Consider the following 13,256-nt stretch of genomic DNA (forward strand, 5'->3'; position numbering starts at 1 on the left):
CCAAATACTCCTCAATGCTCCCCTCCTGGTTCCCTGTCACAGTTTCTCCACCTTTCCTTGGGGATGTCTCAGGATACAATTCTGCTGTCCACGAAGGATGGGCTGGTTGGCTTCCTACCCAGACTCATTGCAGGAAAGTTCTTTCCCTTCCTTACGTTGACAGAGGATTGGCATTTTTCAAGTGGATGTTGAACTGCAACATGATTTGATAATAATAGCCGACTTTCATTGAGAGTTTCTTATGTTCCACGCACTGTTCTAAGAACTTTATGCAGATCACCTCAATTTAGCATCAAAACAACACCATGAAACAGGCATTATCCCATTGCCATTGGCAAAGCGAAGGTAGAGAGGGGTTATCTAAGTTGCCCAAGTCTCCACAAGTGAGCATCAGAGGTGGGTAAACAGTTAATAACTGCATTGGCCTGGAGTTGCCTGCAGAGCTGCAGGGTGATGAGAAACAGTTTTCTGGGTTTCATGTAAAAAGCCTAATCCTGGGGTGTGAACCTTGAATTTGAGAAGACTGAGCCCCGCAGAGAAAGTGAGAGAGAAGTCAGTGCTGCGTGTGGTCAACATGCATTTGCCGACCAGCTGTGTCCCCACTCTGTGCCTGATTTCGAGAGAAATCCAAATAAAAATGAAGGACACTGTGCAGGCCCTTGGCTTCACATGCTCCCCTGCGAGGCAGCAACGTAAACTGGTGTCTTGATCTCTGGTTTTACACAGATGGGTCTGTGTTCACTCGTTTCAAGATAATATATCGCTTTGGGGAACCTATTACGTAAGAGAAGATGGCTCGGGGGTTGGCCAGGGCCACAAGCCCAAGGTGGCACCTCTGGCTGGAAGAATTCACCAAATTTAAAGTTCCCAAGGGACCAGGTATTAGGAAATGACTGGCTTTGGGTCAAATTGGGGCTCAGCCAGGGACTGAAGCCCCCAGCTGGGGACTGCACTGGACGAGAGGTGGGAGGAGGCAACGCCAGCTGGGAGCTGTGGGGAGGGGTGGGAGGTGGGATAGAGCACAGAGCAGGCCCAGAAGGGGCAGCTGCAGAGAACAGGGGTCCTGAGTCACTCAGGCAGCTGCAGCCATTGCTGGGGGGAGGCGCCATTCCTTACAAAGAGCTGGATTCATAGCCTGTTTCTTGGCCTCAGTTTCCTTCCCAGTGAAGTATCGATGGTAAGTATTGACTTCGGTAAGTACGCCATGCGGTTCCATAGCTCACACATCGAACTGAAAAAGGCAGAGTGATAATAGCCATTATTATGAATGCTATGCATCATTGAAAACATTATTATAAATCATAGTGGATTAGTGATAATCTTCGGTAGCTCAGGCTCAGAGAATCTCAGGGCTGGCACAGCTCTCAGAGGTCATCTGATCCAGCCTCCCCTGATGGGTATTAGAATCCCCTGTTCAATATCCATGGACTGTGATTAATATTATTACAAGCAAGCGTGCATGATGGATTTCAGCATTCTCCCCAGGCGGGGAGTGGCTCCTTGTGCTCCAATCAGAAAAGGGCCTGATGGCTACGGCTCCACACTCCTGTTGGCTCTTGCGGACCCAGCATTTCTGCCTCCCGAGTAACCAGAGCCCAGACAGCAGGCAGCTCCCACAGATCCTGTGGCCAGAATAGTGGTGGGACTCTAGGTGCAGAGCCAGGGCCCTGGCTGGGGGAGTCTCAGAGTAGGAGGCAGGGTTGGGGGTGCTGTTCCCTTGGCAAATCAGCCCGGGTGTCCATGACACTGAGAGAAGGAAGGGCAGGAAAGGAGCAGAAAGCACATGGCAGCCTCTGGAGCCCCTGGTGCTCCTTTATGTTCTGAGACCCACAGGCCCAGCAGCAGCTGAAAGGACCCGGAACAGTCCAACCTCACCCCTGGGCTCTTACTCATCTGGTCCCCAGTCCCTGCTCACCCTTCACCCTTATTCCAGGTCCTGGCCCAATAGCCAAAACCTAGCAACCAAGACTCTGGAATGACACACATGCTGCCTCCAGAAGCCTCCCTCGGCTTTCCTTCATTCCCTTGGGTTCACAGACATTCTCCCTCCTAGGATGTAAATGCTCTGGTGCCCGGTGAATCACCTGGTGAGAAGCTGGCTGTACTCGGAAGGCTGAGAGTAGGCCGAGGGTCCCAACTAGAGTTAGGACGTGAGCACTTCGCAAGGGGTGGTAGGATGACCCAGGGCAGCCCGATGACCAGCCCTCTCCACCTCTCCTAACATCCAGGTTCCCTCTGGCACAAACACTATCCACCTGCTTGAGGTGATTAAAATTGGCTCCCAGTTTGGTCTTTACTTCTGTCTTTGTTTTCCTCTTTTTATTGATTTCAGAGAGAGGAAGGGAGAAGGGGAAAGAGATAGAAACATCAATGATAAGAATCATTGATAGCCTGCCTCCTGCACACCTTCTACTGGGGAGCAAGCCTGCAACCCAGGCATGTGCCCTATCCAGGAATTGAACCTTGACCTTCTGGTTCATGGGTCAATGCTCAGTTACTGAGCCACACCAGTCAGGCTGGTCTTTACTTCAGAATCATCACATTAATCCTGACTGGAATGAAGAAATGTCAGAGAAGTATTTCACCCTAGATGGGGGTCAGAGGGGGTGGCTGGAGGGTGCATGGCTAGGCAGGCCCCTTGGGTAGAGCTGATACTTCCCAGTTGCTTCCGAGAGAGCTGTGAGGTAGGACATGTTGTCAGGGACAGTGCACCCACACACCTGAAGAGCTTGGCTTCCATGTTGAAGGTAAATGGAACCGACTGTGAGTCACCCCAGGGTCTTGGAGGAGGTCGGGAAAACCTCACCAGCAATCAAGAGGCCCAATTCTCCCTTGATCTTTACACTTTTAAGAGATTTTATGCGATTCCACCTTCTGAGGAATCCTGCAAACAGCTTTATGTTGGTTCAGCCTTCGCCTATTGGGGAAGCAGAGGCTGGGATTTTCTTGGGACTTTTCCTTAAGCCATAGGGCTTTCCATTCTCCCTGAAATTTATGGAAAATAGGGCCTGTGCCAGGCGTAAGAAAATCAGAGACTCTCACCTGAGCCCCCCTGTCTTTAGTTCCGAGTAGAAAATAAGATGGATGGGGCTTAAGCAAGTATATCGAATTCCAGAGTGGTCAACTGAGGCTCCTTCCCTGCGTCAGCCTTGTCTGCAGGATGGTGAAGAGGAACCCTAGCAGGTGACCTTTGTGACAGGCAAGGTCAGCCGCTGAGCTAGAGCGACTGTACACATCTCACTGGTCCAAGTACATTCTTTCACGTGGACTTACCATTCCTCCCACTCTCTACCTAAAATCTCTCATTTATGCATCACTGCTTTCCCAATATACAGATTTTCCAAACTGAGAATAAAAGGTGTTTGGTCCCCCAGCCCCACCCCCTGTCAAATTCTTAGAGAGCTTATGGAACAGAATCTTCTGACCACAGAACTGGGGTTCCCTCACACCCCAGCCCAATTCTTAGCCATGACGGTGAGGGCTGGCTGCCGTAGAAGGAAGAAGGCCACAGGTGAGGTTGAGAAGACCATCAGAGCTGGAAAGAAAACATCCACACGAGCAGGAGGAAAGGGCTGGGTGAGGTGGATAAAGAATGTAAGACCCTGGGGAACTGAGGGATGGGGCTGAGAAGGGTGGCTCTGCTAGGAATTCTCCATGGACATGAGGCTTTGTCAGTCCTCCAGGGCCAGGCCAGCTGGGACTAGGGTCAGACACCATCATTTGCTGTGGGCTAAGCAATGGAAAAGGGGTGGGGGGGTGAGAGGGGTCCAGGCAAGAACAACACGGAAGAGGTGAGGCAGAATCAAAGAAACATAGGACACAACTGCAGGTCCAGGGTATGGGTCCAGCCCTCCCACCACCCAAGTCTAGAAGAGGAGAAGGGAACAGAGGCCAGGACAGGGCTCCACCTGGAGTGTCCTTGTAGGCCTTCTACCCAGTGAAGCCCAGGCAAGTGGGGTTTACCCAGGGGCTGAGGTCCTTTTCAGGATTCAAGTGTTTTTCCCATATGCCTTCAGGCTCGTGTTCCTCCCTGGGGAAAGGTAAATGCTCCTGTCCCCAGGTAGGAAGAGAGGTGCAGTGAGACATCACGGCTGTGTCTACACCGGCATTTCAAGGTCTAGTGAAAGAAGGAAGGGCTGGCTTCTCCATGAATATTGGAGGCTCGGGGCATAGCCCCACCCATCAAGTCCATTTGTCTCTTCCAGGAAAGGCTGGACACTAAATGAATGGAGAATGATTCAGGGTGATGAGCTCCAGGCATTCCAGATGATTCCAGGGTAGACTAATCTGCTATATCCAGTCTCTTTGGGAAGCAGCTGTTGCATAGAATGGTGGGGTATTTCAGAGACTTCTATGGAACCTGGATTGGCCTTGAACCAGCTAAGGAGAGGATGACAGGACTCTCCCCTGTTGGTTGTGAAGCACCATCAATAGGAAGGTTCTTCGCAGAACCCTAAGGACTGTCCAAGCAGGGAAGGGGGACTGGTGCTATATAATGAAGAGTGTGGTAAGCATCTCATATACTTCGTTATTCCTCATAATCCTTACCCATCCTTGTGACCTAGAGGTTAGAGCATTCACCCAGGCACAAAGAGGTTAAATAATTTTCAGAAGTTCATATCACACATATGGGGAGAGCTGGGCAATCAATAGCTGGAGTTGTTCCTTAAGTTACCTAAGCAGCAGCAAAGGACATAATTTCAGCTAATTTTTCTGGAAGAAATGTGAGCAATGAGAGTTGACTAAATATAAAATTTAAAAATGGGATACATGCCGAAACCGGTTTGGCTCAGTGGATAGAGCGTCGGCCTGCGGACTCAAAGGTCCCAGGTTCGATTCCGGTCAAGGGCATGTACCTGGGTTGCGGGCACATCCCCAGTGGGAGATGTGCAGGAGGCAGCTGATCGATGTTTCTCTCTCATCGATGTTTCTAACTCTCTATCTCTCTCCCTTCCTCTCTGTAAAAAATCAATAAAGTATATTTTAAAAAAAAAAAAACTGGGATACATGGGGAAATGTATTGAGCAAACAGTGACCTCTCAGTGCCTGTCCCAGTGCCTCATGGTAAGAAAAGGCTTCTCCTGAGGCCCACAGACTTTGTCCTGACAAACAGGGCATCGAATAATTCCAAGGACCCGGTTTGTTTCGTTTTTGCCTTCTAGAGTGTGGGGTTGGAGAGAGCAGAGGAGTAAGATAGGCCCAATGAGGCGAGTGAACTGCATGCCCTCTCATTAAAGGGTGCCGTAGAGTTTTTCCTGGTTTCAGTATCACCTGTAAAATGACCAAGGTATCTACCTCTGAAGATCATTGTGTTTGCAAATTTTAGAGCTCTGCTCAGCTACACAAGTAACCCAGAAGATTTGAGAAATCACCAATTCATGATGATCAATGACAACACTGTTATAAAATTATAGGACATGAATGGTAATTATGTATTAGGCCCAGAGTCTCAGGATTAGAAAGATCAAAGGTCTCCAAATAAGCCCGCCTCTGCGCATAAGTATCCTGCCAGGTGGTACCGGTAAGCATGATTCCAAGGAAAAGAGCACCTGAGGAATCCATGCCCTGTGCTCCAATGAGCTCAGTACTGGATGGTTTTGGCTCTAGGATTGTACAGACTCTGCCATTCCTGTTTCTAAAAGACCCAGAGCCGCTACAGAAGAAAACTCCAAGAATATTCTGTGGTCACCATTGGGGTAGAAAACCAGTCGGAGGTCCAGCTGGGGAGTCTTAGGGATGCCTGTTCTCTTGACATCAGCTCTGGTCTTCATGGTACACGGGGGGACAGAGGCAGGGGCACTGGGATACCTCTGAGGTCCCAGGAAGTGGGTGTGTTCTGCTCGGATCTTCACCACCAATTGTGAGATCCAGAAAAGCTGCCCACCACTTCCCAGGTGCACGGCACGGGCCAGTGATGAAACACCAGCACTGGCACAGGCTAATAAGGACAACCAGGCCCGCCCACCAGTAATGTGTTCCTTTACCGGCGTCCAAGGGTTACAAAAACAAGGTCAGGAAAATAGTATCTCTTAAAGTTCCAGGACCTCAGTACAAACCACCCCCACCTCCTTCCTAACGCCCTGCCATTTGGTGGCTACATTTGTGCCTTTAGTTCTTGCCCTATTACAGTGTAAATGCTGAGGAACATCTGCCAGGTGTCTGGTAAACCAACCAGTCTTTAGGTCCCAGATAGGGAGGAGCATTATTCAAAGGGGTGTGTGGGAGGACCAGGGGCCGCTCCTCTACATCCCCCCCCCCCCCCCCGCCCCGCCCCGCCACTCTCCCTTCATTCCCATTCCCATGCAGCACAAACACCACCTCGTTTGGGAGGGAAAAGTAAAAGGGAGGCCCACATCTTTATTTCCGAGTCAGCACACCAGTCAAGTTTCCGTAGGCGAGCACGACATGGAGCCTTTATTAAATGTTTCCACTCGACCGCAGAGCGGAGGGGCTGTATTGAGGCCTGGGTGGCTGGCCAGGCCTTTTGAGCCCTCCAGGCCTCCTCCATGGAAGGCCATCCCCTAGGAGCAAGATTGTGCATAAAAGGGGGAGAATATACCCCTACGAGAAGCCAAGTTTCCATGTTGATGGTAATTGGGAAAGCCTTTGGGTCAGAGCTGAGCGCTGGGACAAACTAAGGCTAAGGTGATGAAGGGAAGGGACTCATCCTTTTTTCTGGCCTGAAAATCCACAGCTCACAGCCTCGTCCTTTCTACGGAGGAATCACGTGAACCTTGACTTCGGGGGAACCATGACCTGTGAGGGCCAGACTTTTCTCCTCTGCCTAGAGCTCAAATCCCCTCCCTGCCAGGGAGTGGACACTACTAGGGTGTCTTGAGAGGAAAAGAGGGTGACAAAAACGCAAACCAGGTCCCAGAGGCCGCCAGCAGACCCAGATAGCTGAAGCCTAGCGGAGCCAAGGAAGGAAAGAGACAGGGCAGCCTCCCCGGGGATGGCCGCAGCTAAGAAAGGCTGGCATCCCGGTTCCCAAACAGTGGCGGCGGGGACAAAGACAGTGCCCCGAATTCTTTGTTAGGGCTGGACCCATGGTCACCGGCAGTCTTCAAACCTGCGGAAGTAAACGAAAATGGATACACAGTAAGGCAGCAGCCGGCAAAGGTAAAACCTCAATAAGGAACGTGTCGCAAGACATTCCCATCATCACGCCCGCCCTCACTCACGCTGTGAAGTGGGCATGATTACCTGGTCACTTTCCAGGTGAGAGGACATGCTCCAAAGGGCTCGTGTGTCTCCCACCATTGCCCAGAGCTTAGACAGGAGACCTTGGACTTGAGATCTCCTGACGCCAAGTCTGGGTTCCATCCACCCACCCTCCGCCAGGCCCAGCAGGAAGGGAGGTGAGAAACTGGGTAGAGAAAGAAGCCAGGAAGAAAATACCTCCATAGCAAGAGGGCGAGTCAGTCCTGGGAGAGGCCGGCAGGGGGCGCACTGGTCCTGGTTGTGCTGCAGACTCTCGGGGCGCTCAGGTGACCTCCCGCTTGGGATGGGAGAGTGGACGGACTCCTTCCATGAGAGAGAAAACACGGAGGCAAAGGGAGAGATGCAGGGGTGAGGACCGAGGCAATGGAGCAGGGTCACGAGAGGGGCTTTGGGGTGCTCCTGGCAATGGCCCAGCTGAGCGGGGAGAACCAAGGTAGGACCGCAGGTTGCAGAGGCTCCTGCCAGCTCCCCCCGCCCCGAGTGATCCAACTGGGAGAAGGGGGAGGGCACCCCAGTTCCCATGGCCACTGGTCAGCTGAGCCTGGGCCTGGGGGCAGCTGGTGCCAGCCAGGGGGTGGCCCGGGTTGCAGGGGGGAGAAGGCAGCTGAGAGGTGCGGCCCAGGCAAGGGGACCAGGTTGGTTGGGGAGCTCCCAGCAGCCCTGCCCACCGCCCGCCCGCAGGACAGGACCCCACACTTCGAGGGGGTGGGCACTGGTCCTGAGCCACAACGGCAACCAACCTGGGGTGAGGGAGAGGGCGCCCCGGTTTCCACATCCTGGGCCTGGGGTTTCCTGATTCCTTAGAGCAATTCTTATCACACTGGGGAGCGTCCCCTAAGCCATTTACCAACTAAATCAGCGAGAGCCAGAGCCTCGTGGAGTGAGCCACCCGCTGCCGCTGGGAATTAACTGCCACTGCGCCTCTGGCCGTTGGCCACGCCCACTCCCAGGCCTCCTCCAATCATAGCCCTTGGGGGCGGGGGAGGGCCCTGGCCTTCCAGAAAGTTGCACAGCCTCGGAATGGTCCTGGACCAGCCTCTCCATGGAGGGAAGAGCCACCTTGAGTTCTTGGAGCGCAAAGGCTTCTGGGAAACCGCTGGGTCCTGGGAGGGTGGGCATCACCTGGGGAAGGTGGTGAGGGTGTGGGAGGGGAGTCCCAGGCCTGGGGGTCCTGGGAGGGTGGGCATCACCTGGGGAAGGTGGTGAGGGTGTGGGAGGTCAGCCATGGCCTGGCCTTGAGGGAAGATGTCGGGTCCGCCTGCTGGGAGTGCCCCTGCTTCATGTTGACCAGGCCCTTGATCCCAGGACACCTGCGATCCTGAGCCCTCACTTCCACGTACCTCAAAGGCAAGCGCTGTCCAGGAGGCACTCTGCCTAAAAGGCCTCATAAGAATCATGGGCCCGGGAGCAATTCAGACTCTCCTGATGCCGACTTCTGACATTTCCCGGCCAACCAGAGACCTCTCACTAGAGAAAAATGCTTGCGCAGGCGCAGCCAGCTCCTGGGAGCCCAGACCCCTTAAGGAGGGTTTGCCATTACACCAGGGCCTGAGGCCTCTGGTTCCCAGGCACCAGAATCCAGCCAATAGGAGAGGGTTGCTGAGCAGATGAGAATGCCCCTGACCAATGAGAGAGGGGAATGTCTTACAGACTAGTTGTTGGAGTCCCAAGTGTTAATATTTATTGGGCACTTATTTTGAAAGACTTTGTCCTGGAGAAGTTCAAAATGCATCTCCATATTTTAGCATTCGGTATTATATTTTGAAAAGGTGACATAGAATTCACATTACATAAGTTTCTTCATTTTAGCCATTTTAACATGTACTATTCAGTAGCTTTTTAGAACATGCACAATGTTGTACAATCATTGTCACTTATTCAAAAACATTTTATCACCCCCAAAAGAAGTCCCATACACCTTAAGCAGTCACTCTCCATTCTTTCCTCTTAGCCTCTGGCAACCACTAATGAGCTTTCAGTTTTGATGAATTTGTCTCATCTGGACATGTCATGTAAATGGATTCAAACAATATATGACCTTTTGTGTCTGTCTTCTTTCACTTAACATAGTATTTTCAAGGTTTGCCTGTGCTGTAACATGTATTGGTACTTTATTCTTTTAAGGCTAAATAGTAGTCTACTGCATAGATAGACTATATTTTGTTTATTCATTCATGGTTGATAAACATTTAGGTTGTTTCCACTTTGTGGTTATTATGAAATATAATAATATATTATTATATCTATATCATATCTATAATATAATTATATTATATTATATCTATAAAAATGTGTATACATTTTTTTGTTTGAACATATATTTTTAATTCTCAATACTTAGGGGTGGAATTTCTGAGTCACATGATAACTCTATTTTAACTTTTTGAGAAAATGCCAAAATACTTCCCACACAGTTGATGTACCATTTTACATTTCTACCCGAAATGTATGAGGGTTCTAGTTTCTCCACATTATCATTAATGCCTGTTATTTTGACTTTTTTAAAGTTAAAGCCATTATAGTGGGTGTGGAGTGACATCTCATAGTGGTTTTGATTTGCATTTCTCTTGTTATTTGTGACTTTTCTAAACTAGTTTTGTAAAGTTTGTATCCTTTGTCATGTGTCGTCATCAAAGTTTGTTCTGTTAGATTTCTGGTCAGCTAGTGACTCAACAGAAATTTCTTGAACTCCTAGAACTAAAAGAAAAATATCCCAATCTTTGCAGATGGACTGTGTGTATGTGTGTGTGTTGGGACATGCATTCAACACTCAGCCAGACAGCTGACAGCTCTGCCTTAGCCTTCCCTTCCTGCTTGCGCAGAGCCTGATGGTAAGCCAGAGGTAAGCACATTCTCGGGTCTTTTCTGAGCATGTGCCCAGCCTGCGTATGTGCATGGCCTTCTACTAGTAAATTCCCAGAAACACGTGGCAACTTTTCAAAATCCTCATTCCCCAAAGCATCTCATACTCCAGCCTTTCTTCTCAGGCTTTTGAGTTGGTCTATTGTTTTCCCCAACTGCTCTTCCTTGCCTCGAATGCATTGGCCTTTAAATGTTTCTGACAAACTCTCCCCAGGTAGCAGCCTCAACCCTGGGAATGTTCTATGTGAAGTAAGGCAAGCCCTTTGAGACAGTTCTTCAAGGAGCCACCAGACAGGTCAAAACAAAAGCACAGTTGTTTAAGGACAAGCACTGTTTTGCTTCCGCTGGTACCAGGTATGCACTGGGAATGCCACCGATTTGTTGTATTGACCATGGCAGCTGGGGAGTGGGAGATGGTGTTAGGGTAAGTAAAATTGTCACAAAGCTCGTTTGCCGAGGCTTATCTGGTTTTCCTTGATTAATCATTTACCTGCTTACTGTAAAATTTTGGTACTGATATTAGAACTTAAAGGTGCTATGGAATAAAGAAATCGAGATACTTATAGGGTATGAAGACTGTTATGGGGTGGTATAAATACAAATTTTTATTTTGTCTTAGTTGCCAATTTATAGAAAAGTTGCAAGAAGAGTACATGAATTCCTATATAAGTTTATTCAGATATAGTCATGGTGAGCATTTTGCTACATTGTCCTCATTTTCATTCTCTCGCTCTCTCTCCCTTCCTCCCACCCTCTCTCCCAGAAGTTGCAATAACTCGTGCCTGTCTATGCCTTCATAATAAGGAAATTCTTTTATGGGAGCATGGAGTTACCAATCAGGAAAGTTAATGCCTGTACAATATTATTATCTAATCAACAGTTTATATTCTAATTCCCCCTATTGTTCAAATAATGTTTTGTAGCCCAGGATTCAATCCTGCATCATCCTTTTAAAAATATGTGTTTTTATTGATTTTAGAGAGGAAGGGAGAGGGAGAGACAGAGAGACAGAAACATCAATGATGAGAGAGAATCATTGATTGACTGCCTCCTGCCCTCCCCACACTGGGATCGAGCCTGCAATCAGGGCATATGTCCTGTCTGAGAATTTAACCATGACCTCTTGGTTCATAGGTTGACACTCAACCACTGAGCCACGCTGGTTGGGCTAACATTGACATCCTTAAAGACTACAGCATAGTTATGTTTTAGGATGTCCATTATTTGGCCTGGTGTTTCCTGTGGATTAGATCCAGTTAATCAGTTTGGGCAGAAACACCACTTCAGTGATTTTTATCCTTGTCAGTGAAATACGTAAGGGGGCCATGATGTTGTTTTGTGTCATGATTGATCACATGATGTTGCTTTGTGTCATGATTGATCACAATAATAACATTGATTATTTCATTAAGATGTTTTAAGCCAGATTTGTCCATTATAATGTTACTACTTTTTTCTTTTATAATTAATAATGTTGGGAGATACTTAGAGATGATATAAGTATATTTCCCTCATGTTGAGTTGGTTTTATTCTTTGAATATGTAAAATAGTAACATGATTCTAAATTTAAAAAACATATAAAATGCATAATTTTAAAAAAATTTTCCTAAATATTGATGGTTATTTCCTCCTTGTTAATTATTACATATATTTATGTTTTCTTGCTTTTAATCTGAATTAGATTAGCTAATGTTTCATCTATATTATTAATTTCCAGAAACCAGGGATTTTAATTTATTGTTTAGATTTATTACTTTCCTGTTCTCTCTCTCAACTACTTATATACTTAGATTTATTATTTCTTTCCTTGTGCTTTTTTTCTTTTGAGGAAATTCCTTTTTTGGTTGTTGTTGTTTTTGAGGTAAACTTTTGATTAAATTATTTTTATCCTTCTATCTTTAGAGATACAGGTGTTTAGGGCCATGAAATTTCCTTAGATCACTGCTTTACATATAATAGGTGGTTTACTGGGTGTGTTGGTTATCCTTTTTATCATTATCCTCTAATTTTTGTTTATATTTTATTATTACCCAAGGTTGTTTAATAAAAGATTGCTTTTAAATTCTAGTTGGAAGGGCATTTTTATAATTATTTTTTCATGTGAAAATCTTTTCTTATTCGCTCTAGTGAGAAATAATTGACACATAAGAAACTGCACATATTTAAAGTGTACAGTTTGATAAATTCTGACATTTATAAACACCAGTGAAATCATCACCATCACCACAATCAAGTTAGTGAGTATCAGTTAAACCCAAATTTGTGTCCCCTTATAATCTTTCTCTCTCACCCTGTATTCTCCTCAAGCAACCATTGCTCTGCTATCACTGCAGGTTAATTTGCATTTCATGGAATTTTATATACATGAAATAATATAGTATGTATTCTCATTGTCTGGCTTCCTTCATTAGCATATTTATTTTGGGATTCGTCAAGGTTTTAGAGTTAATTTCTTTGTATTGTAGAATAGAATTTCATTACATGTATGTACAATACTTTGTTTATCTATCAGCTGATTATGAGCATCTGTGTTATTTCTAGCTTCTAGCAAATACAAATAAAGCTGCTAGGAACATCAGTGTACACTTGCATGGATATAGGCTTTCATTCCCTTGGCTAAATACCTAGGAGTAGAATGACTCGGTCATATGGCATGTGACTGTCTTAAGAAACTGCCAAACTACTTTCCAAAGTAGGGGTGGGCAAACTTTTTGACTCGAGGGCCACAATGGGTTCTTAAACTGGACCGGAGGGCCGGAACAAAAGCATGGATGGAGTGTTTGTGTGAACTAATATAAATTCAAAGTAAACATCATTACATAAAAGGGTACGGTCTTTTTTTTTTTTTTTTAGTTTTATTCATTTCAAACGGCTGGATTCGGCCCGCGGCCGTAGTTTGCCCATGGCTGTTCCAAAGTGATTGGGCTTTTACATTCCCAAAAGCAGTATATAAGTCTCATCTTCTCCACATTCTGACCAAAACTTGGACATAATCATTACTTTACATTTTAGTCATTCTGAAAGATGTGTATTAGTAAACCACAATTAAAATCTTATTGTGATTTTAACTTGTTTTCCCTAATGACTATTGGTATTTAGTGTCTTTTTATGTGCTTACCAGAGGCTCGGTGCACAAATTCATGCACGGGTGGGGTACCTTGGCCTGGCCGTC

Source organism: Myotis yumanensis, unplaced genomic scaffold (genome assembly GCF_028538775.1).
Source record: "Myotis yumanensis isolate MYYU_CA2020_CCGP unplaced genomic scaffold, mMyoYum1.0.hap1 SCAF_6, whole genome shotgun sequence".
Classification (NCBI taxonomy): Eukaryota; Metazoa; Chordata; class Mammalia; order Chiroptera; family Vespertilionidae; genus Myotis; species Myotis yumanensis.